Below are 22,756 nucleotides of genomic sequence, written 5' to 3'. Positions count from 1 at the left end.
TTGCATGTGAAAAAACCTAAACACTCCATCAAAAAAGCTGTCAGAAGTGATAAACTAATTCAGTAAAGTTGCAGGATCCAAAATCAACATACAAAAATCAGTACACCAGTGATGATCTTCCTGAAAATGAAATTAAGAAAGCAATCCCATTCACAGTAGCTACAAAAAAATAAACATTTAGGAATAATTGAAGAAAAGGAGTGATCTATCTATACAATGAACATTATAAGCATTGATTAAAGAAATAATCAGGAACATGAAATGAAAATACTTTCCTTGTTCACAGATTGAAAGAAATGTTATTGTTAAAATATTCATATTATGTAAATCAATCTATAGATTCAATGCAATCCCTATCAAATTAACAACGACATCCTTACAGAATTATAAAAAAATTAAAATTCATATGGAATCATTGAAGACGCAGTGTATTCAAAGTGAATCTGAGGGAAATAAATAGCTTTTGGAATCACAATAGCTGACTTCAAAGCACACTGCAAAGCTATAGTGATTAAAACATCATGATATCAGCATTTTTTTTTTTGCTTTCAAACTTTTATTTAATGAATATAAATTTCCAAAGTACAGCTTATGGATTACAATGGCTTCCCCCCCATAACGTCCATCCCACCCGCAACCCTCCCCTTTCCCACTACCTCTCCCCTTCCATTCACATCAAGATTCATTTTCAATTCTCTTTATATACAGAAGATCAGTTTAGCATACATTAAGTAAAGATTTCAACGGTTTGCTCCCACACAGAATCATAAAGTGAAAAATACTGTTTGAGTACTAGTTATAGCATTAAATCTCAATGTACAGCACACTAAGGACAGAGATCCTACGTGAGGAATAAGTGCACAGTGACTCCTGTTGTTGACTTAACAAATTGACACTCTTGTTTATGGCATCAGTAATCACCCTAGGCTCTTGTCATGAGCTGCCAAGGCTATGGAAGCCCCCTGAGTTCACTGACTCTGATCATATTTAGACAAGGCCATGGTCAAAGTGGAAGTTCTCTCCTCCCTTCAGAGAAAGGTACCTCCTTCTTTGATGACCAATTGTCTGCAAATACTAGCTGATAGAATCAAAAAGGGAGAGAACAATCCAACATGGGAAGTGAGATACACAGCAGACCCATAGAATGGCAGACATCCTAAACAGCACTCTGGCCTCAGAATCAGCCCTAAAGGCATTCAGATCCAGCTGAAAAGCCCATGAGAGTATTTCAGGCATGGAAAGCCAAGACACTCTGGGAAAAAAAAAAAAAAAACTAAATGAAAGGTCTCCGCAAGTGAGATCCCAGTGGATATCAGCATTAACAATGCCATCTCATTAGTCCAAGTGATCAATTTCAGTTCACAATTGATCACACTGATATGTCTAAGAGTCAAAGGGATCACACAAACAAGACTAGTGTCTGCTAATACTAACTGATAGATGCAAAAAGGGAGAGAACAATCCAACATGGGAAGTGGGATACACAGCAGACTCATAGAATGGCAGATGTCCTAAATAGCACTCTGACCTCAGAATCAGCCCTTAAGGCATGTGGATCCAGCTGAAAAGCCCATGAGAGTATTTTAGGCATGGAAAGCCAAGACACTCTGGGAAAAAAAAAAAAAGACCTAAATGAAAGATCTCTGCGAGTGAGATCCCAGTAGAAAGAACGGGGCCATCAAAGAAGGAGGTACCTTTCTCTGAAGGGAGGAGAGAACTTCCATTTTGACTATGACCCTGTCGGAATAAGATCAAAGTCAGTGAACCCAAAAGGCTTCTATAGCCTTGGCAACTCATGACTAGAGCCTAGGGAGATTACTGATGCCATAAACAAGAGTGTCAATTTGTTAATTCAACAACAGAAGTCACTGTGTACTGACTTCTCATGTGGTATCTGTCCTTAATGTGTTGTCCAATGTGAAGTAATGCTATAACTAGTACTGAAATAGTATTTTTATACTTTGTGTTTGTGTGTGGGTGCAAACTGATGAAATCTTTACTTAATATATACTGAATCGATCTTCTGTATATAAAGAGAATTGAAAATGAATCTTGATGTGAATGGAATGGGAGAGGGAGCGGGAGATAGGAGGGGTGTGAGTGGGAGAGAAATTTTGGGGGGGGGGCAATGTAATCCATAAACTGTACTTTGGAAATTTATATTTACTAAATAAAAAAAAGAAAAAAAAAGAGAAAAAAGTAAAAAAATGATATCAGCATTAAACACTGACACATAGATCAATGAAACAGAATAAAAAACTCAGAAATTAATCCATGTACTTATAGTATATTGATTTTTTGAAAAAGATTCCAAAAACATACATTGAATAAAGGGTGATTGTTTTCAGTAAACATTGTTGGCAAAGCTGGATATACAAATGTAGAAGAATGAAATTTACAGCTACCTCTCACCTTATGCAAAAATCAACTCAAGAAGAATCAAAGTCCTAAATGAGACAGTTCAAATTATAAATTTTTTATAAGAAAACCATAGAGAAAGCATTTCAAGACATTGACATAGACATTCATTTTTGGATAAGATTCCAAAAATGCAGGCAACCAAAGCAAATCTAGAAAAACCAGGTTATATTAAACTTAGATGCTTCCACATATTAGAAACAATAGAATTAAAAGACATCCAGCAGAATGGGAGAAAATATTTGCAAGGTACTTTTCTGACAAAGGATTGATGTCTATAATATATCAGGAGCTAAAAAAAAACCCTCAACAACAAAATAACCAATCCAGTTAAGAAATTGGCATAGGCCGTGACTAGACAGTTCTCAAAAGAAGACATATAAACGACTAACAAATATATGAAAAAGGGCTCAGTATCATTAGTAATAAGAGAAATATGAATCAAAACCATAAGTTACCACTTTATCCCACTTAATGTGGTTATTATCTAAAAGAAAGAAAATAACAAATGCCGGTGAGGATTTGGGATGAAGTAAATTTTATACTGTAGGTGGGAATGTAAACTGGTATAGTCACTATGGAAAATGGTATGGGAACTAAAAAAATAACTAGGAATAGAACTGCCAAATGATCCAGCAATCCCTCTAGTAGGTACAGATACAAAAGATATAAAATTGTTGTATCAAATAGGCACCTATTTGATGATATTTACTGTAGCACTGGTCACAATAGCTAAGATGTAGAATAAACTAAGATGTTCCTGCTCAAATGAACGAATTAAGGAAATGTATGTATACATGATGAAATATTATTTACCCATAAACATATAATCCTATCATTTGCATCAAAATTAATGAGACTGAAGACATAATGCTAAGTGAGATAAGCCAGACATAGTTAGACAAATACCACACATGTTCACCTTAAGATTCCTAAAGACAGCTATGCAACCATAAATGCATTAGTAAATAGATATGGAGAAACCAAGGAAAGGAGGAAATTTAAGTCTGTCCTTTAAAAGTCTGTTTTTTAGTAAGGAATTCTTGAGAACATAGACTCACACAGAATATTTAGGAAATTTAAAAGGGTGGTTGTTGGAAATATTTATTTTAGATTTCTTAATAAATGAATAATTATTAAGTCACATGCTCTATAAATACACATAGTGGGGTTAAGACAATAACATTTAGGTTTTTATTTCTGCTCAAGCATGCTTGTCATAAATAAAGATGACTAAGTACAATAAAGTACACAGCTCTGGTGCTGGAACCCTTGTGTAGACGTGATAAGCAATTGATCCTAGTATTTAATGTGTTTTACATTACAGGGAGATGATTATGGAAATGGCAAAAAATGTAGGCCTATGCACTAGAAGTCTATATAAAGGGAACAGTTATCTCTGTTAAGTATCTAACTCTTTCCTAAAATAAGACAGTTAAAATTCAGATCATTTATGCCAAGAGGGAAGTTATTCAGATTACTTCTGATGATCAAGAAAGGTTGTAGGTTGTCATGATCTCACCAGAGAAACTACTATTGAATTAATATAGTCGGCATAATACTGATGGCTTAGGTATTTGTAAAAGAAAACACTCTTTTACAGCACTCAGTAATGAGGATGTTCCCCTGCTTACCAATTTAGTCTTTATGCCATGCTTTATAGAGGTCTGCATCCCTGCATTGTCCCCTGTTCTCATTTCACATCCCTTGAGCCATATAAACAGAAAACTTTGCATTATTTCTTGATCATGCTTTGAGTTCTGAACAACTTCACTACTACCATTGTTCCTCCCTACCACTAATAGTAAAAGTTCCTGAGCCTGAATGCTTTCCTTTACACTAAGAATGGAAATAGGACAAGTAGAGTTCATAAAGATCATATTTTTTCTTAATTTAACTTGAGGATATTCATTTACCCATGCTTTTCAAAGGCAAAACAATGCACAGGATATTGATTGAGTACCAAGTACTATGTATAGATGGTCTCTACCTAATGATGGGTCAGTTTTTCATTTTTCTATTTCATGTTGGTGTTAAAGTGATATGTGTTCAGTAGACATAGTACTTAGAATTTTGATATTCATGCACTAGTGATATACAATATGATAATCTCTTGTCATGGTATGTAGAGGTAGTGAACTATATCTCCCTATCACCTACTGACACTCTGTGGTGCACTGTGTTGCTAAGCTCCAATGTTTGGTAAGTTAGATACATTACATACATCTTGAAATTATGCTATTTTCAATTTACAGTGAATTTCTTATGGTTTAACCTTATCATGAGTCCAGGGGCATCTGTAAATTATAAGGCATTTTCTTCATTATTCTAACCATATCCACAAGAGAGTTATATGAGAATATGTCAAAAATTAATGGAAATAAATAAAATAAATCAAAGCAACACATGGAAAGTATATATTATGATACTCTTAATGTGCACAGGGATCTCTGCCTACATGACTACAGCAATAGGTGATCAATGATTTTCAAGTTGGCATATTCCATTCTAGTTATCAAATTAATAAGGATTTATCTTTATGCACCCAAATAAATGTTTGTAAATGCTATTTTCCATGAACTTTTGAAGTACTCTTATATTATCATCTCCACTATTTTAACTGAGAAAACTGATGTTCAATGAAAAGAGTTAAATAAGTCAACTTATTTAACCCTAAAATAATTATCTGAAATTTGACTGAATTTATGAAAGTACTTAGATGATAAACACATTATCAGCTGTAAACACGCACACACATACACACACACACATTGTAGGGGGTGGGTTTAGAGGAACGTGTTTATAAGCAGCATCTAGTGGGAAGGCTGGTCCTTAGGAGAACTAGGACAGTGAGAACTGGATTTAATACCAATTCTATTCTCGATGTTTCCATACTATACTGAATCATAATTTGCCACTCCATTAAATGGTAGTTTGTGTGCATCATTAACATAGACTCTATAGATAAACATTGCTTATGCATGCAAAGTTATATGGCACCACAGTTTTTGAGCTACATGGTCTTGGACAAATTAGTTGATGATGTTTTTGACTTTCATTTTCCTTATTTTTAAGATTAAAAATACAGTGGTGGAGATGTTTAGTACAGTGGTTAAAATACCACTTGTGATGCCTGCCTCCCATATTGCAGTACCTGGGTTTGAATTCTGGCTCCACGTTCAATTTCAGTTTCCTGCTAATGTGTACCCTAGGAGGCAATAGGTAATGGCTCAAGTGCTTTGGTCCTTGTTATCCACAGGAGAGTTCCAGGCTCCACTTTTTAGCTTGGCCCAACCCCAGCTGCTGCACACATTTAGGGTGGTAAACTAGCAAATGGGAAATCTCTGTCTCTATATCTCTGCTTTTCAAATAAATAAAAATTGAGAAATAGGCATCTCTTTATAACTTATTGTGAGGATTAAGTTGGGTATATCCCTAAACTCCTTGAGTTCCTGTCCTGCAGAAAGCACATGATAAATGTGCACTATAATCATTGGTAGTATTTATTTTTGTGGTACAGAAAGTGTCATTGCCTTTGCTTCCTGCTCAAAGGTGAATTCTCCTGGCAAATGTTTAATTCATTTAACTTTTTTTGCCTTAACAATCATTGTTTCTGTTCACTGTTTTACAAATGCACAAGCATACTAGAGGCTTGGCTTACTTCTACTACACACACATTTGGTAAACACTCACATATTATTTACTGCTAAGCAGTGCCATGAATGCCCCTCAAAAATTTTGCAGTGGTAGATAGTTTATAAATTCTTTCAGCATAGTCAAAAGAATAAGAGATTTGGGGACATGTGTTGTTCAGATATTTGTTACGAGCTCCCTTTTATTTGAAATTTCTCTGACAACAGTTCCCTGTTCTATGTTGTGCTCCATAAATATGCATTCTGGTAACTGAGAATTAAAATTTTTATTTTGACCACACCCTAATTTGGCCATACTCACAGGTGAGTTATATACCCACCATCCTGTAACCAAAAGAAATGTCTTAACCTAAATCACTCACTGCTTTCAAACAACAGGGAACTCTACTTCCAGCAGAATAGATTTTTGACAAAATTTTCTTTGGAGAACAACTAGGGAAATTGGATTAAATGTAAACACATTGTTTGAGGAAATCATTAACCTATGAAAGTAGCACAAATGTGTTTGGATAATATGAAGAAGAGGATGGGCTGCCAACGGAGATAAAAGTCTTTGTACCGCTCTCATCTTTGATGTGACTGCTGATTACTCAGAACCCAGAAGAGCGAAGCAGAGATTCCCATAGATACACAGGAATAGGAGCATAAACACTGAGGTTCAGAACCCAATGAGGAGGAGGAACTCTTAATGGTAATCCAGAGGGCACTTCAGAAATTCAGAGATTGTGTAGTACGGAAAAAAAAAAAAAAAGCATGGATTTCAAAACGTGTACCAAAATAATCTTATCTTTTAGTTCCATTTCCACAAACTCTTTGAATTATCTTTGTACTGCATTCTTCCTAAATTGTACTAAGTCTTGAGTTTTATTAACCCCTGGATTGAAATGTTTCCTAGTCTAAAACTATATCAAAGATAAAGGTAATTTCTGCCTTTAAGTAGTTAGTTTTATAGATAGCTTCTATTTATTGATATAATTTTCATATGTAATATATAGCATTTAATAAAAAAATCAGGTGTAGAATTGAAAACCAGACTAAAATTTAACTGGAAAGCTTTTTCAAAGACCAATGATACTGAGCTGTAAAAGAGCCAGATAATGGAGTTATTGTAAAACAATTTTACAATGTTACATGATTAGTATACTGAAGTAATTAAAAAATAAATCTTGAGAATAACTTCACATAACAGGAAACTTTTAAAAATTTTTAAATTTAAGAATGGGTCTTATTCCACTCAGGCTGCTACAATGGAGCACCTTAAACTGGGTGACATAAAGACAGATTTCTTCTTTCTTGATATTCTGAACTCTGAAAGCCCAAGATCAAGGTGAAGGCGGATTCACTGCTTCCTGGTTCATGGGTGATGCAAACCGAATATTACAATAACTGAAAAGCTAATAGATAAGATTAACAACATATCAGATACTGCTGAAGTCATACTTAGTGAATCTGAAGGTGTGCTAGAAATGAAAATAGTGTGTATGAGACTAGAAAAAAATTAAAGGATAAAATAAACAGATACAGGAAAGAAAATTTGATATGTGGAATATGGCAAAAATAGCTAGTATATTATGAAAAGTGAAATACAATAGAGCTGAAGCAATATTTGAAGAGATAATTACCAACAGATTCCAAAACAGCAAGATTGTAAAACAGAAACAACTATCTTATGAATAATTATAGTACATCTTCCGAAATGAAGTGAATATTCAAAAGCAGGCAGAGGGAAAAACAGCACACTATATCCAAGGACTAGCAATGAGGCTGACAACAGACTTCTCAGTAGATATAGTGGAAGTGGTGGGGGTGGGGATGAAAATTTTTAAAATGGTAAGGTAGTATCTGCAAAAGATATCTTTTACTATAATTTTAATTTGCCAAAACCTCTTTGAATTCCCTATCTGTATTATAACCCTATAATTCAAAGGAGAAATTCTTCCCAGTAGAAAGAAAATTGAACAGGCACACATAAATATCTTCATGACTAAATCCATGCACATAAATCTGATATCTTTAGTCATCAGGAAATTAAAATCACAATTTTCAACAATGGTGACATATATACCATATTGATGAAAATCTAAAAAGACTGATACATTTCTGTGTAGTTTAGTTGCTACAAACATTTCGGCAAACTGTCACTATCTACTGAATTTGAATAGACAATAGGTAGGCAAGTGGGAAGGTAGAGATCTTATTCCCTAGAAATTCCATAATTGAGTATAGCGTGCGCACACACACACACACACACACACTTCACATATTTGTGCACCAAAAGACATGTATAAGAATGTTTATAAAAACATTAACCAAAATAATGGAAACAATTAAATTTCTCATTAACTGTATGATAAAACTAAATGTCAGAGTATTCATACATTGGAAAAGTATTGAATGAACTATTGCCTAAAACAACATGAATGAATATCCCAAATAAAGGGAAAAATTTCAGGGGAAAAGGAGTCCATAGTCCTGAGTCCTTTATATAAATATGAAAAAGAGACAAAACTGTGATAGTGTTTTGCACAATGGTTAAGGAGCTGCTTGGGACACTTACATCGCATGTTGGAGTGCCCGCATTGAAGTGCCAGCTCTTCCAATTCCAGCTTCCTCTAATGTGCCCTGTGGAAGGAGCAGGTGATAGCTCAAATTTTTGGGTCCCTGGCACACATTTCAGAGACCTGGATAGAGTTCCAGGTTCTTGGCTATGGCCTAGTACCGCCTTGGTTTTTCTGGGTGTTTGGAGAATAAACCTGAAAATGGCAGATCTCTGTGAATCTGTTTGTATGTCTGTGTTCCTTTCAAATAAATAAATATATAATTTTTTCAAAAAAAGAAAGATACAACACATCCATATTGTTGGCAGTGAGAATAATGGTGACCTCTGAGAAAGAAGAAGGATGTAGTGATCAAGTATAGTGATCGAGAAAGATAAAAGGGTGCTGCTGAAGTGCTTGCAATGGTTTAATTATTTTTGTTGATTTTATTTTATTTTATTTTAAAGGCAGAGTTACAGAGAGAAAAGGAGAGAGAGAGAGAGAAAGAGAGAGAATTTCCCATCTGCTGGTTCACTCCCCAAATGGCCCCAGTGGTCAAGACTGAGCTAGGCCAAAGCCAGGAGCCAGGAGCTTCTTCTGAGTCTCCCATATGGGTGCAGGGGCCCAAGCATTTGGGTTGTCCTCTGCTACTTTCCCAGTCACATTAGCAGGGAGCTAGATCAGAAGTAGAGCAGCCCAGGCATGAACCAGCACCCATACGGGATGCTGGAATTGCGGCAGTGGCTTAGCCTGTCACATCACAATGCTGGCCCCATGGTCTAATTTTTAAACTAAGTAATGGTCACATGAACTTTTTCTTTAAGTGATAACTCAAAGATCTGTATGATTATAATGGGGCTCGTGCTGTGGTGTGGCAGGGTAAAGCTGCTGCCTACAATGCTGGCATCCCATATGGGATCGGTTACTCCACTTCCAATCCAGCTCTTTACTATGGCCTGGGAAAGCACTAGAAGATGGCTTAAGTCCTTGGGCCCCTGCATCCATGTAGGAGATCTGGAAGAAGCTCCTGACTCCTGGCTTCAGATCGGCCTAGCTCCAGCCAATGTGTCCATTTTGGGAGTGAACCAGCAGATGGAAGACCCTTTTCTCTCTCTGCCTCTGCCTCTCGGCAACTCTGCCTTTCAAATAAATAAATAAATCTTTAAAAAAAATTTTCCTATGCTATATTTTGTGTTATATTCCACTAAACATTTATTTAAAAACAAATACAGGGAATCGGACCCTAATTTTCAGAATACTTATTCTACAAGAAGAGTATTCTTGGTATTTTGCCAAGCTCCCTTCCTCATTATTTTCCTCTTTTCTTTTAATTAGAAAATGAAGCCAGTAATTTTATATTGCAGTTGCTAGTTAATGGATGGACCTGTATGTTTCATAATATTCATGTTTTGTTCAGAATCTGCAGTCTCGGAGAATGCTTTATGGAGGTGAACTATGTGCTTCAACTAATTATTTATCTCCTTTTAACCATGACCTCTTTCTCAACAGATAAAATGTTTCACTGAAAATTTGCATCTTTAACCTTTACAGTCAAGAAATGTTAATAACTCATCCAATCATTCATTCATTTCATATGTATTTATTGAGAACCTGCTATGTACAATTCAATATTCTATTCTGTGATTTGTGATTAACAGAACTATTGCTGGAGGATTGTAGATAGTTGCTATCATCTGAATTCCTTATGGAAAGATTTTTTTTTCATGGCACATAACTGAATGTAAAAATCGAAAGAAAAAACGATAAATTTCTCCCAAGGATTCCCAGTAAATATATCTCTACAGTTACTCTGATGTGGACAAGATTACTGAGAGGTTCTTTGAGGCACTCCTATCCTCTTTAAGAATGTTTCTATATAGAGCCCTGATACACAAGAGAAATCTCTAGAGTGAATGGGAGTTCTTTCCAAGCCAGAGTTATTAATAATCAGTGTTTGTCTTGAGTCACTCATCATTCGAGGAACAATTGTTTCTGTAGCATAGAACCTATCTAGTCACACATCACTGTGTGTGTAATAGGTTGCACAATTCAACACTGAATCCATATCATGGTGAAAAATTGAAGGCTAAGTGGTGTCTCATTCCAGAAGATTTTATCTTACTATATACAGCAAAATTTAGAGTGTCGAGCAACTCTTACAGATGAAACAATTAAGTTAGCTCTATAGAGAAAATCAAAGAATTGTCTATAAAAATTTCAACACCACAAAAGTAACTGCTATAGCCAATAACAGTGTCTGAAAACCAGTCTTAGGGTCATTTCTTGGAATTCTTTTCTTTTAAGATTTCCCACAAATGTAAATAATATTGGAAGAGATATAATAATACAATCACACTAAAATGTTAATGGCTCATGTAATTCCATGTTCTTGTAAAAACATCCCGTTTCAGAGGGTTATTTGCCAGTATAGAGAACAAAAGAGTATGGTGGAGTACTCTGTAAAGGGTGGCATAGGAAAGGACCTGGTTTCTGGAAGTCAGGGAGATCTGAATTTAAATCCTATCGCTGAAACATTTTATTTTAGGTGCTATCAGACAAATTTCATAATAACTCTACACTAAAAGGTTGTGTGGAAAAAGAACAACAAAACATTTTTTCATGAGTTTGTGTGTGTGTGTGTGTGTGTGTGTGAACAAATTGACAAATCAAATTCATATGGCATTATATACCCAGTAGAGTGACACCTAAGAAGTGCCCAGTATAAGTCATGTCCTATCCTGGAGAAGGAATAAAAGATAAAAATTAAATGGCGTGTTTCTGAAGACAAATGTAATCATTTCTCTTTCTTTTTTTAAATTTTTTGACAGAGTGGACAGTGAGAGAGAGAGAGACAGAGAGAAAGGTCTTCCTTTGCCGTTGGTTCACCCTCCAATGGCCGCTGCGGCCGGCGCACCGCGCTGATCTGATGGCAGGAGCCAGGTACTTCTCCTGGTCTCCCATGGGGTGCAGGGCCCAAGCACTTGGGCCATCCTCCACTGCACTCCCTGGCCACAGCAGAGAGCTGGCCTGGAAGAGGGGCAACCGGGACAGAATCCTGTGCCCCGACTGGGACTAGAACCTGGTGTGCCGGCACCGCAAGGCGGAGGATTAGCCTAGTGAGCCGCTGCGCTGGCCAGTAATCGTTTCAAAATGTGACTTGTTATGCACTGGTAAGTTATTCTAGAAAACGGAGGAAGCTGTATGGCAATAGAATTCTGAGAAAATGTTGCCCCCATGAGGTGTTACCAATATCAAAGAAGGTAAAACAATAAGGAAATACTAGAGAAATGTTAAACAATTTGTTGGAAAATCAATGTTAAACAGCCTTAAGTAAAAGGAGGAACTACCAGACAGGGGAAATGTGTTGACATGTTGGGTGTGAAAAACCAGCAAGCAATAATGTTGGAAGATCCCTTAGGGATTGGTTTGCATCCAATTAATTAACTGCAACACATGCCTGTGTGATTTCATGCCACACAAAAGACTGCTCACATGAGGGTTATGTGAATGCACTTGGAGTACCTCATATAATAGGGCTTCTGAAGTCCCTCAACACTGAAGAAGCACCACAGTGAAGAGTCTCAGAAGACTGTTCTTTGATGGAAACTTTAAGAAAATGATTATGTAGAAGTTAATGGGGATGGTCACATGCAAATCTATAGAAATTATTTTATTATGACTCATTATTACAGTCAGAAAAGCACTAAGCCTGTCAACTTCTTCATTTCTGACTCCCCAAAGTGAAAAATTAGGAAAAGACTGTGGGATTATAAAATGGAAATCAGCTTGTCCTATTTTAGCAAGGATCTGTGGGATTTCTTGATATGAATATTGAGTTTGAGGCCGGCGCTGCGGTCCACTAGGCTAATCCTCCGCCTTGCGGCGCCAGCACATCAGGTTCTAGTCCCATTCGGGGCGCCGGATTCTGTCCCGGTTGCCCCTCTTCCAGGCCAGCTCTCTGCTGTGGCCCGGGAGTGCAGTGGAGGATGGCCCAGGTGCTTGGGCCCTGCACCCCATGGGAGACCAGGAGAAGTACCTGGCTCCTGCCATCAGATCAGCGCGGTGCGCCGGCCGCAGTGGCCATTGGAGGGTGAACCAACAGCAAAGGAAGACCTTCCTCTCTGTCTCTCTCTCTCACTGTCCACTCTGCTTGTCAAAAAAATTAAAAAAAAAATATTGAGTTTGAAACACTGGGTCTGGTTCCTATTTGCCAATACCCCTCCTTCCTTCCTAAACCAAGTCTCCTTTTTTTTCAAAAAAATAAGAGATCCTTATATTCCTTCACATTAGACTACTGATAATGCTTAAAGACATTGTGGAATTCCCCAGTTCTTTGCCTTGATTCAGCCTTTCCTTATTTTAAGTACTCTCCTTTAATTCCCATCCAATGCTGATCATTCTCCAATCTACCCCTCCTGAGCCACCCTCCACACAGCTCAGTCACTGGGAGCCTGGCCACTTTGGAATGTACCACTTGGTCTGCTTGCCTTCTGGCTTCTGGATGGATTTGGCCCATGGGAAGCATTGGCATGAAATCTGAGAGTGGAAAGGGAAAGATAGGATAGCTTTGTTTTGCTGTGTCTATGATCCTTTATCCAAAGCCAATATTCCATTACTGTAATAGTCTTCTTTGAACTACAGCTGTGCCTCTCTCAATATGACCTTTCTGTTCAAGAGTAGGTAATGGCATTGAACTCTGTACCATCCTTCAACTGTGCCCTTAAATCTACCTCCTCGTTTTTAGTAGTCTCCTCATTAGATTTTCTTCAATCTCTTTTTTTTGAATGTTTAATCAGTTATTTTCTTATACATGAAATATCTGTCAGTTCCTACACTTGGAACTGATACATACCTATATCTCTTAAACTCTTAGTATAATTATAATAGCTACTATAGCAAACATGGAATCTCAGATAACAAGCTTGGGAATGCAAAGGATATAGTTATTTTTCTATAAACCAACTTGATTTCATTTCCATTTTTTTTCTATTCCATCTTGAAGACAGAAAGTTAAAAATCAATTTAACATCAGCCTATTCTAAAAGCACTGTTAAATTTAGAGAGAGGCTACATAGCCCAGTAAGGTGGTGTAGAACAACTTGTGCTCAGTCATCAGCCCATAAGGTCGTATCTGTAATGTAAAAGTGATGCCAGGCGCCAACTTCTCTTCAAAGAAGGACATGTTGCTTCAGTAACTGAGATGACTGTCAGGAGAAAGCCATGGGCTGATGCCACGTTGCCCATGGTTATGACCTTCCAGGGGCTGGCTGTATTCAATGTAAATTGGCTGTGACAGGATATAGACTCAGCCATGTTGATCAAGTGAATGAAGTCTTGAAAAGCTTCTCTAATTTCAGGAACCATCATGGTGGTTGAGACTTTGCCTGGACCTGCGCCACAACTCCACTTTCCCTTCTCCCCTGACATTTCATCCACCTCCATTACATAGGTGCTGATTCCTAGATACTTCCTAATCAACTACTGCATGTTGAGCTCCATTTCAGAGCCTGATTTTCAGGGTTCACAACTTGTTCTTCTGTCTTTGATCCTATGTACTTCTAAATGACAGTGGCAGGTGGAATGCCCTTTCTTCTCAGGTTTGCTTCTGTTCTTCCATTTGCACTCTCCATATGAGTTATTTTCTATTGCAAAACAATCTTGCTAAAATTTTAGTAGCTTAAAATATGACATGTTTACTATGTGATATGTTCTGTGTATCAGGAAGAAATTTTGCACAGCTTTATTGGGCCCTCAGAGTCTCAGAAAGCTAAAATGAAGGTGTTAGCCAAAGCTACAAATTCATCTGAAGCTCAACTGGAATAGGAACCACTTCCAAAGTTCATGTGGTTGTTGGTAGCATCATTCCTTTTCTTTTTTTTTTTTTTTTTTTTTTGGACAGGCAGAGTGGACAGTGAGAGAGAGAGAGAGAGAGAGAGAGAAAGGTCTTCCTTTTGCCGTTGGTTCACCCTCCAATGGCCGCCGCGGCCAGTGCGCTGCGACCGGCGCACCACGCTGATCCGATGGCAGGAGCCAGGTGCTTCTCCTGGTCTCCCATGGGGTGCAGGGCCCAAGCACTTGGGCCATCCTCCACTGTACTCCCTGGCCACAGCAGAGAGCTGGCCTGGAACAGGGGCAACCGGGACAGAATCCGGCGCCCCGACTGGGACTAGAACCTGATGTGCTGGCGCCGCAAGGCGGAGGATTAGCCTAGTGAGCCGCAGCGCCGGCTGCATCATTTCTTGTGGAGTATTGGATAGCCCTACTGAGTGTCATCTGGAAGCCACCCTAAGTCCTCATTATGTGGAAACTCATATCATAAAATCAGGATTACTTAAAGCCAGCAAAGAAAAGAATATCCTAGCAAAATGAATTTCTAGTTCATTAACATGAAAATGACATCCCATTACCTTTGCTATACTTAACTGGTTAGAAGCAAATCATGGTTCCATTCCACACTCAAGGTAATAAGTTCAGAGGGTTTGCATAACAGGAAAGAGTAACCTAGGGATGACACTAGAATCGCATTAACAAACTGTGGAATCTCTGATGTCATCTATAACCTCATCTGCTTAGATTCATCAAGCAGCTGTTTTCTTCCTATGATATGATAATTCCCCTAGAGAGCAGGTGTCAGGTCTCAGACCAAGCAAACCTGTAACTCACTGATTATCCCTTTATACAAGAAAAACATAGACACACAAACAGAGAAATGGAGAGATTTGAGATGAGCAGTTTTGCTGATAATGAATGGTAGAGTGAACTATTGTCTAGTTACAGTCAATGATATTTCCTCATGCTTTTAGGAAAGAAGAGGAAAGGAGAGGGCATGGAGAGTGGTAGAAACTGAAGGAGAAGTGTGAGGTAAGGGTGATGTTAGGAGATGCATTCTCCATCTCACCATTTAGTAATAGCTGCCATGTCAACACTCTGACAACTGGATCCTGGACTTTCTACATCAGAATCTAAATCTCTCTAGTGCCACTAACTGCCATACCTGTGGGGGTGGGAGGACAAATAAATTCTCTGATGACTTTTAGGGAGAGGGAAACTTTGAACATTCTAGGTCAGGAAGAGGCAGATTGTCATATCATCTCATACACCTGAGAAAGCACCTTCCCACATGCCATTCCACCACACCTTAAAGACAGGGCATGCTCTGAAGCAGAAAACTGAAAATTTGGCAGATATTTTTGTTGAATGGTAGCTGTCTTTTTCCATCATTGTTCATTACCAAACAATCCATTAGCATGAATGAATTAGGCATTCACCTGTAGAGCATGGTTGGAGGCTGGCATAAAATCTTTGAGACCCAAATAGGTTTTGCTATTCCCCAGCTATTACCTAACTCAATGAATTATTGAAGGTTTTCTGTGACATTTTTTTTGTTGAACAAAAATAGATCATTAAAAGGTGAGCATCATTATAAAAGAATTGGGTGAGAATAGGGAACTGAGAGTGTTTGAACTTATTTTATGACATGAGTACTCTATTATGTATTTGTGTCATTTCATCGTATTTATTTTTTAAGGATTTATTTATTTATTTGAAAGGCAGGATGACAGAGAGAAAGGAGGAGAAAGGGAGGGACAGAGGGAGAGAGAGAGAGAGAGAGGGTTAGAGAGTGGGTGAATGTGCTCTTCCTTCTGCTGGTTCACTCCTTAAATGACCACAATAGTTAAGGCTGGGTCAAGCCAAAGTTAAGAGTCCAGAACTCCATCTGAGTCTCTCATGTGGGTGGCAGAGAACCAAGTACTTGGGCCATCCTATGCTAACTTCTCAGGCTCATTAGAAACAGCTGAATCAGAAACTAAGCAGCAAGAACTAAAACTGGAATTTTAATGTGGGTTGCCAGTGTCATAAGTAGCAACATAGCCTATGGCACCACAACACCAGCCTCATTTCAACATATTTCTGTACCACATTATATGACTTGTGTTAGAATCTCCTTTTTTAAAAAAATTATTATGATAAAATTTTATTTTTAATTTTTCAGAGTATTTAATTTATGGCATAGTCTTACAGTTTTGGTGTACAGCAGAAATAAATGTTCTGGATTAAATAGAGCAGTAGAGTATACTTAGTTAATCCCCACATTAGAACATTCTTGAGTGGGAAGCAGACTGCATGATTGTGTTTATAATATACATGTTCTCACCCGTTCTTTTAAATTTTTTTATTTTTATTAATTAATTTTATTTGATTCAATATGATTTGATATGATAGATTCAGTAAGAACATATTGATATTCCCTTCCTTCTTTCCTCCCCCCTCCTTCCTACTACCTTTCTTTGTCTTTTTCTTTTTTTAGTTTTTGAGATAACCTATTTTAAATTTACGTAACAGTAAAAAAGCTTAATACTTCACCACATCAGAAGTTTAACAAATAAAAAAGCAAAAAAGATCCTAGTTTAGTGGGAATATACACAATGGCTATAAACAATAATTGAATGGGAAATAAAATAGAATATCCATTTTATATGTGAGAAATTGGGTGCTTAGAGAGATTAATCAAATGTCAATGTCACAAAACAGAGCTTGACCAAGGATTTAAACCTAAGTTGGAATCCTATGAATCACATCCATCTACCTGATATTCTGCCTCCTAGAACTTGTAGGCTATTTGTGCATTCTAAGCAGTCTTTCTAGGGATAGCTGGGGAAATGAAAATGCTGGGACCTGGAGACACAAGGATACATTCCCAAATATTCTCTTCTTCCAGAAAGTATTTAGAGGAATTGTTCTGTTTCCCCTCCTCATTTGTTTTTCTCTCTAGAATTTGAAGCACAATATCCCCTCACAGACTGAGGGAGACACAAAACCCTACAGATTTCCTCTTAGTGGTACCAGTTGGAGGGCTCTAACTCATTACCAATTGAAGGGCTCTAACTCAATCAGAAAACCCTTGCCATCTATGACCCTAGCACCCTGAATATGTCTGATCTCGTCTGATCTCTGAAGTTAAGCAGGGTCAGGCTTGGTTAGTACTTGGGTGGGGGAAAACACTTTATGGACAGTTAAAGAAGGATGAAGTCTATTTCTGGATAAAAGGAGCCATCAATTATCCTTGGAATCTACTCCTGGAATACTGTCCTTGCCATTCATTGAAAAGGCAGATCACTATAATAATAAATAGGCAGGAAAAGGAGTCCAATTGTATGAAAATAAAAAGCCAAAATCTGTAAGAAATGAATTAGTGGGAATTGAATATATTGACTTATAAGACTAGTAAGCTATAATCCAGGTGAAAGTGCTCACAGAGCATAAAACTTGGAATATATAGCTGTTTGGTAATCATAAACATAGCAATTCCTATTATTATCCCTGGATATTTATTTACAGAGATGAGTGAACTAATCTCAGGAAGCTGATTCTACACAGGTAAATCATAAAGCAAACCTCTCATGTATACAAGACAAATAGAGGCACACGGTGATTTCTGTGAATTAGACATCAAAAGAAACAAGTTATTTTGTAAAAGATCCATTGATTTCAAGCACATATATATTAACCCATAAGGAAAAGTTTCAAAATATATCATTTTATTCTTAACAGTTTACCTCTCATTAGCAATTTAGATCAAAAGTTGAAATTGCTCCCATATTGAAAGCTTATAGATGAGCCAGATCACAAGCCCAGGGATGTTTTGATGCAGGCAAAGAGAAGTTGAATAAGTTAGTCTGGTTTTGTTGGTCTTGAGATAAATACTGTCTGATGCCTGCCATACAAAGCTGAATGTCTCAAGGAGGAAAGTGGAGAACAGACTGTCACTAGAAGGGTTTGTTGATCAGAGTTTCATGTTGTTGGGGGGAATATAGATGCCTTGGAAATAGCTACACTTTAGGAGGCAAAAGGCAGAAGGAGAGGCTTCCTAAATTCCTTTTATGTATTCCTATCTTTTTCCATACAATCTTAGTTGCTGAGTCCTTAACCAAGTCCCTTGTACATCTGCCTTTCTTCATTGGTGAGATTTTACTTATTATTTTGTTTGTTTGTTTTCTTTCCCTGAAAATGAAACAGTTTGACAGCTAACTTGTCTGTCCAAGACTTATCTCCAACTTTGAACTACTTTGAGATGCCCTTAATTGTTTTATACAATGGTTACCTGAGAAAGAAATAAATATTTTCTAACACCTGGATTTTATATTTTGTTCACTAGAAAAATATTGCAATATGGAATAAATTTTTGTAATATGCCAACAGCTTTCTTAGACATCTGAAATATCTTAATACTGATCCATATGTTTTTACCAGGCTTTCATATCTGTTATTTATCCTGTCATATGGGTAGAAGTGAATGTATTATATTCATTATATCTACCTTTTGGATTGATTTCTTTTAGGCTAGTATACTTGAGAATTCACTAAATGACTGGCTACCTTAGTTTTTTTATTCATCTCCCTTTACCTAAGATTATCACTGATAAAGAACTTCTCAGCAAAAATCATTGTGTTAACTCCAGTTAACTATGTGACGGTGAACATACAGCATAGAAGAGTGAGGGATGGCAGGCATCAACAGCAGCAGTTGAGTTCTCCTTGATGGTGTAGACAACAGCATGAGCCTTGGTTTGGTGATAATAAGTTAACACAGTAGCTGTGTATGGGCTTGGAACAAATTTCAGGAAAGCGAGAGTTTTGATATATTCTGATGGAAAACCACAAAGTGCTTCCCAATCATACACATCCTTTTTTATTAATGCCTAAGACTTCAATCTTAGATTTTGACTCTTTAGGTAGCAGATAATTGTAAAAGATCCATACAAATAAAAACACTTTAAAACATTTGAAAATATTTTAAAAGGGTTAACAAAAGTCAAAATATATTTTAATATAAGGATTGTTATTTCATGATTTTGTGTATTCCACAAAACACATTTCAACAAACTATGAAATTCCTTGACAGAATTCTTACATAGAAATTCATGCAATTAAGTATTCAACATATAATTCCAATTACATTGATACTTTTAGAAGATTGTAATGTACTGGAAAAGAAGACAACTTTTTTCCCATGCTTGAGGATGGTTAAAGTAAAAAGTAACACACCTTTTTGTGGGAACTAATTACATCCTTATTGAGGCTTAGGTATAAGAGACAGATATACAGAAATGAGTAAAGAAATATACATGGGAGACTGTAGGTTTATGTATTGGTCTGATTTTGTTACTATAATAAAATTCCTGAAGCAGACTACTTAATAAAGATATTTAGTTTATTTTTGTTTGTAGTTGAAGTGCAAGGTCCAGGGGCCTTCTCTGGTGATGATCTTCTGATGGCAAGGTCCCAAGATGGCACAGAAAATCATATGGCAAGAGCATATGGGCCTGTGTGTCTTTCTCCTTCTATGTATAAGTCACAAAAATTCAATCATTGTAGTGCCACCTTAGAAACCAAAATTAGATTCAGTTTCCACCCTCTTAATGCCATTAACATATGACTTTGGGGATTAAACTCCTGCACGAATTCCGATGACCAACCTTATTCAAACCACCACAGTTTACCTATGGAGACTGGAGGAAGATAGTAACAGGCAAACGGACAAACCCTTCACCTCCCTGGAAAAGCTGTGAGCCAGGCTATAGTGATCAACTGATTTTCAAGACCTGTGTCGCAGTGTTTTATAGTCCATTCTCAGGATGCTTTTGGTGCAGTAGCTCTACAAAAAGATGATTGCAAATACTTCCAGTGTAATTGGTGATATGGTAAAGCTAAGTATAGAATCACATAGGAAAGGGCTCCTAACTCTGATTCAGCAGAAAAGTCCTTTGTTTTCTATGGAAATCCATTTCCTACAGGAGCACAAGAGTTGGATAGGGTTACTGCTTAGACCTTGCATTTAAAACTTGATCCTTATATGTGAGAATCATCCTACAGGCAGAATAAACAAAAGACTCCCAATTTTGTTCCTCTTCTCTGTTTTGGGAGAAATCTGATGTATCAGGTATATACAGCTACAGAACTGGAGCCTTTGCATTTGAGTGGGATAAACATGTCAAGATGTGAGTTGTTTGGTGTCAGCGCTGTGGCAGAGTGGGTTAAAGCCTTGGCCTGTAGCACCTGCATCCCATATGGGCACCAGTTTGAGTTCTGACTGCTCTAGTTCTTATCCAGCTCCCTGCTGATGTATGTGGGAAAGCAGCAGAGGAAGGCCCAAGTGCTTGGGCCCCTGACCCCACGTAGGAGACCTGGAAGAAGCTCCTGGCTCCTGGCCATTGCGACCAACTGGGGAGTGAACCAGCAGATGGAAGACCTCTCTCTCTCTGTCTTTAGGGCTGTCTGTAACTCTGCCTTTCCAATAAGTAAAATAAATCTTTAAAAAAAAAAAAAAAAAAGTAAGTTGTTTTTCTTTGCACCACCTGGTGGTATCCTGAAGACCCTTGCCACTGTCCTTTCCCATGTGTTGCTAATAGCCTTTCCTGGGCATTTCTGTAAAATATGGGATGGTGTTCACTATGCTTAGTTTATAGATTAGAAAACTAAATCAGAAAAGGTGACTTCCTCAAGGTCAATAGCTAGGTGGTAACCAAGCCTTTCCTTCCCGTGAATTCTTTCCTTAGGAAGAAAACAGAGGCTTTGTGACAAAATATCCTATTTTCCAGAAATCGCTTTATGGAAGCACTTAGTCCTGAATTGTGTAATTGTATATTTGAATAGAATATCCCCAGGGAAGGTCTATGGCTCCATTGTTTTAGGTTTAACTCCATGCTGTGGCAATCCCATAGGTCTGATACAAATTCATGCTTTAGAATCAGTTTTCAGTGCTCAATGCCTGAGTAATATCTGTAGACAGTACAGGTTACTTTGAATACTTTTTGATGAAATGGAAGTAAAATATAAGCTTATTTTGTTGCAAAATAAGTTTTTGAAATGTATGTAGTTTTTAAAATAATGTGTATTTTTTAACTTTTTGAAGACTCATATACATGGATTTCAGAATGTTTTTGAAACAAATTAAACATATTTTTGTTCCATTTAAAATGAAATTTTTATGTATTATTATACATGGTTTGATGCAAACCAAAACTTGAAAGGGAGATTTTTTTTTTTCAATTTGTAATTAACAGTTAGGGAGTGAAGACTGAGACCATTGATTGTGCATTCTCTTTACATTTTCTTTCAAGATGCCATCAGCAAATTACAGTCAGATTGATTCAGGAAAAAACAGTTCAACACTGAATCTTCCACTTCTTCCATTTAGCTAAAAAAAAAAAAAAAAAAAAAAAAAAAACCTAGTAAAAACTGTAGCTTTTAAAATTAATAACAAAAATTACTATACTTCTTATCAACTTTTTCCCCTTCCTTTAATATAGTATCTTGAAACTCCCTGTTTTCTTATTTTTTACATCATTAATTTAACTAATTATCTAATTTTCTGCCTTAAACATTTTTGGCTCTCAAAAATTCATGACTATCAATTATAAGAAGGGGCTTTATTTATTTATTTAATTTGAAAGGCAGAGTTACAGAGAGAGGAGGAGCGACAAAGATATCTTCCATCCACTGTGCTGGGGCTGTGCTGAGCCGAAGCCAGGAGCCAGGAGTTTCCTCCAGGTCTCCTGCATGGGTGTAGGGGCCCAAGCACTTGGGCCATCTTCTGCTGCCTTCTCAGGTTCACTAGCAGGGAATGGGTTCAGAAGTAGAGCAGCAGGGTCTCAAACTGGCAGCCATATGAGATGCCGACATTGCAGGCAGAGGTTTAACCAACGATGCCATAACATCAGGCCCTAGAAGGGGCTTTTTAATATTTAATCATTAAGTTACATTTCCAAGAATATAGCAAACAAAGGATAATTTATTTAATATTCCCAATACAGAAATTCAAAAATGAGGAAAACATTTTTTTTTTTTGACAGGCAGAGTGGACAGTGAGAGACAGAGACAGAGAGAAAGGTCTTCCTTTGCCGTTGGTTCACCCTCCAATAGCCGCCGTGGCCCGCGCGCTGCGGCCTGATCTGAAGGCAGGAGCCAGGTGCTTCTCCTGGTCTCCCATAGGGTGCAGGGCCCAAGCACTTGGGCCATCCTCCACTGCACTCCCTGGCCACAGCAGAGAGCTGGCCTGGAAGAGGGACAAGCAGGACAGAATCCGGTGCCCTGACTGGGACTAGAACCTGGTGTGCCGGCGCCGCAAGGTGGAGGATTAGCCTTCTG

General features: G+C 37.5%; 1 long non-coding RNA gene across 1 annotated transcript in view; it reads left to right on the top strand.

The window, feature by feature from the left end:
• Nucleotides 1-22,756, top strand: part of LOC103347703 (uncharacterized) — a 141,571-nt gene that overhangs the window by 41,474 nt on the left and 77,341 nt on the right. The gene's annotated exons all lie outside the window — the stretch shown is intronic.

The sequence above is a fragment of the Oryctolagus cuniculus genome, chromosome 2 (genome assembly GCF_964237555.1).
Source record: "Oryctolagus cuniculus chromosome 2, mOryCun1.1, whole genome shotgun sequence".
Taxonomy (NCBI): domain Eukaryota; kingdom Metazoa; phylum Chordata; class Mammalia; order Lagomorpha; family Leporidae; genus Oryctolagus; species Oryctolagus cuniculus.
The sequence above is the reverse complement of the archived record's forward strand: the minus strand, read 5'-3'. Positions and strand labels throughout refer to the sequence as shown.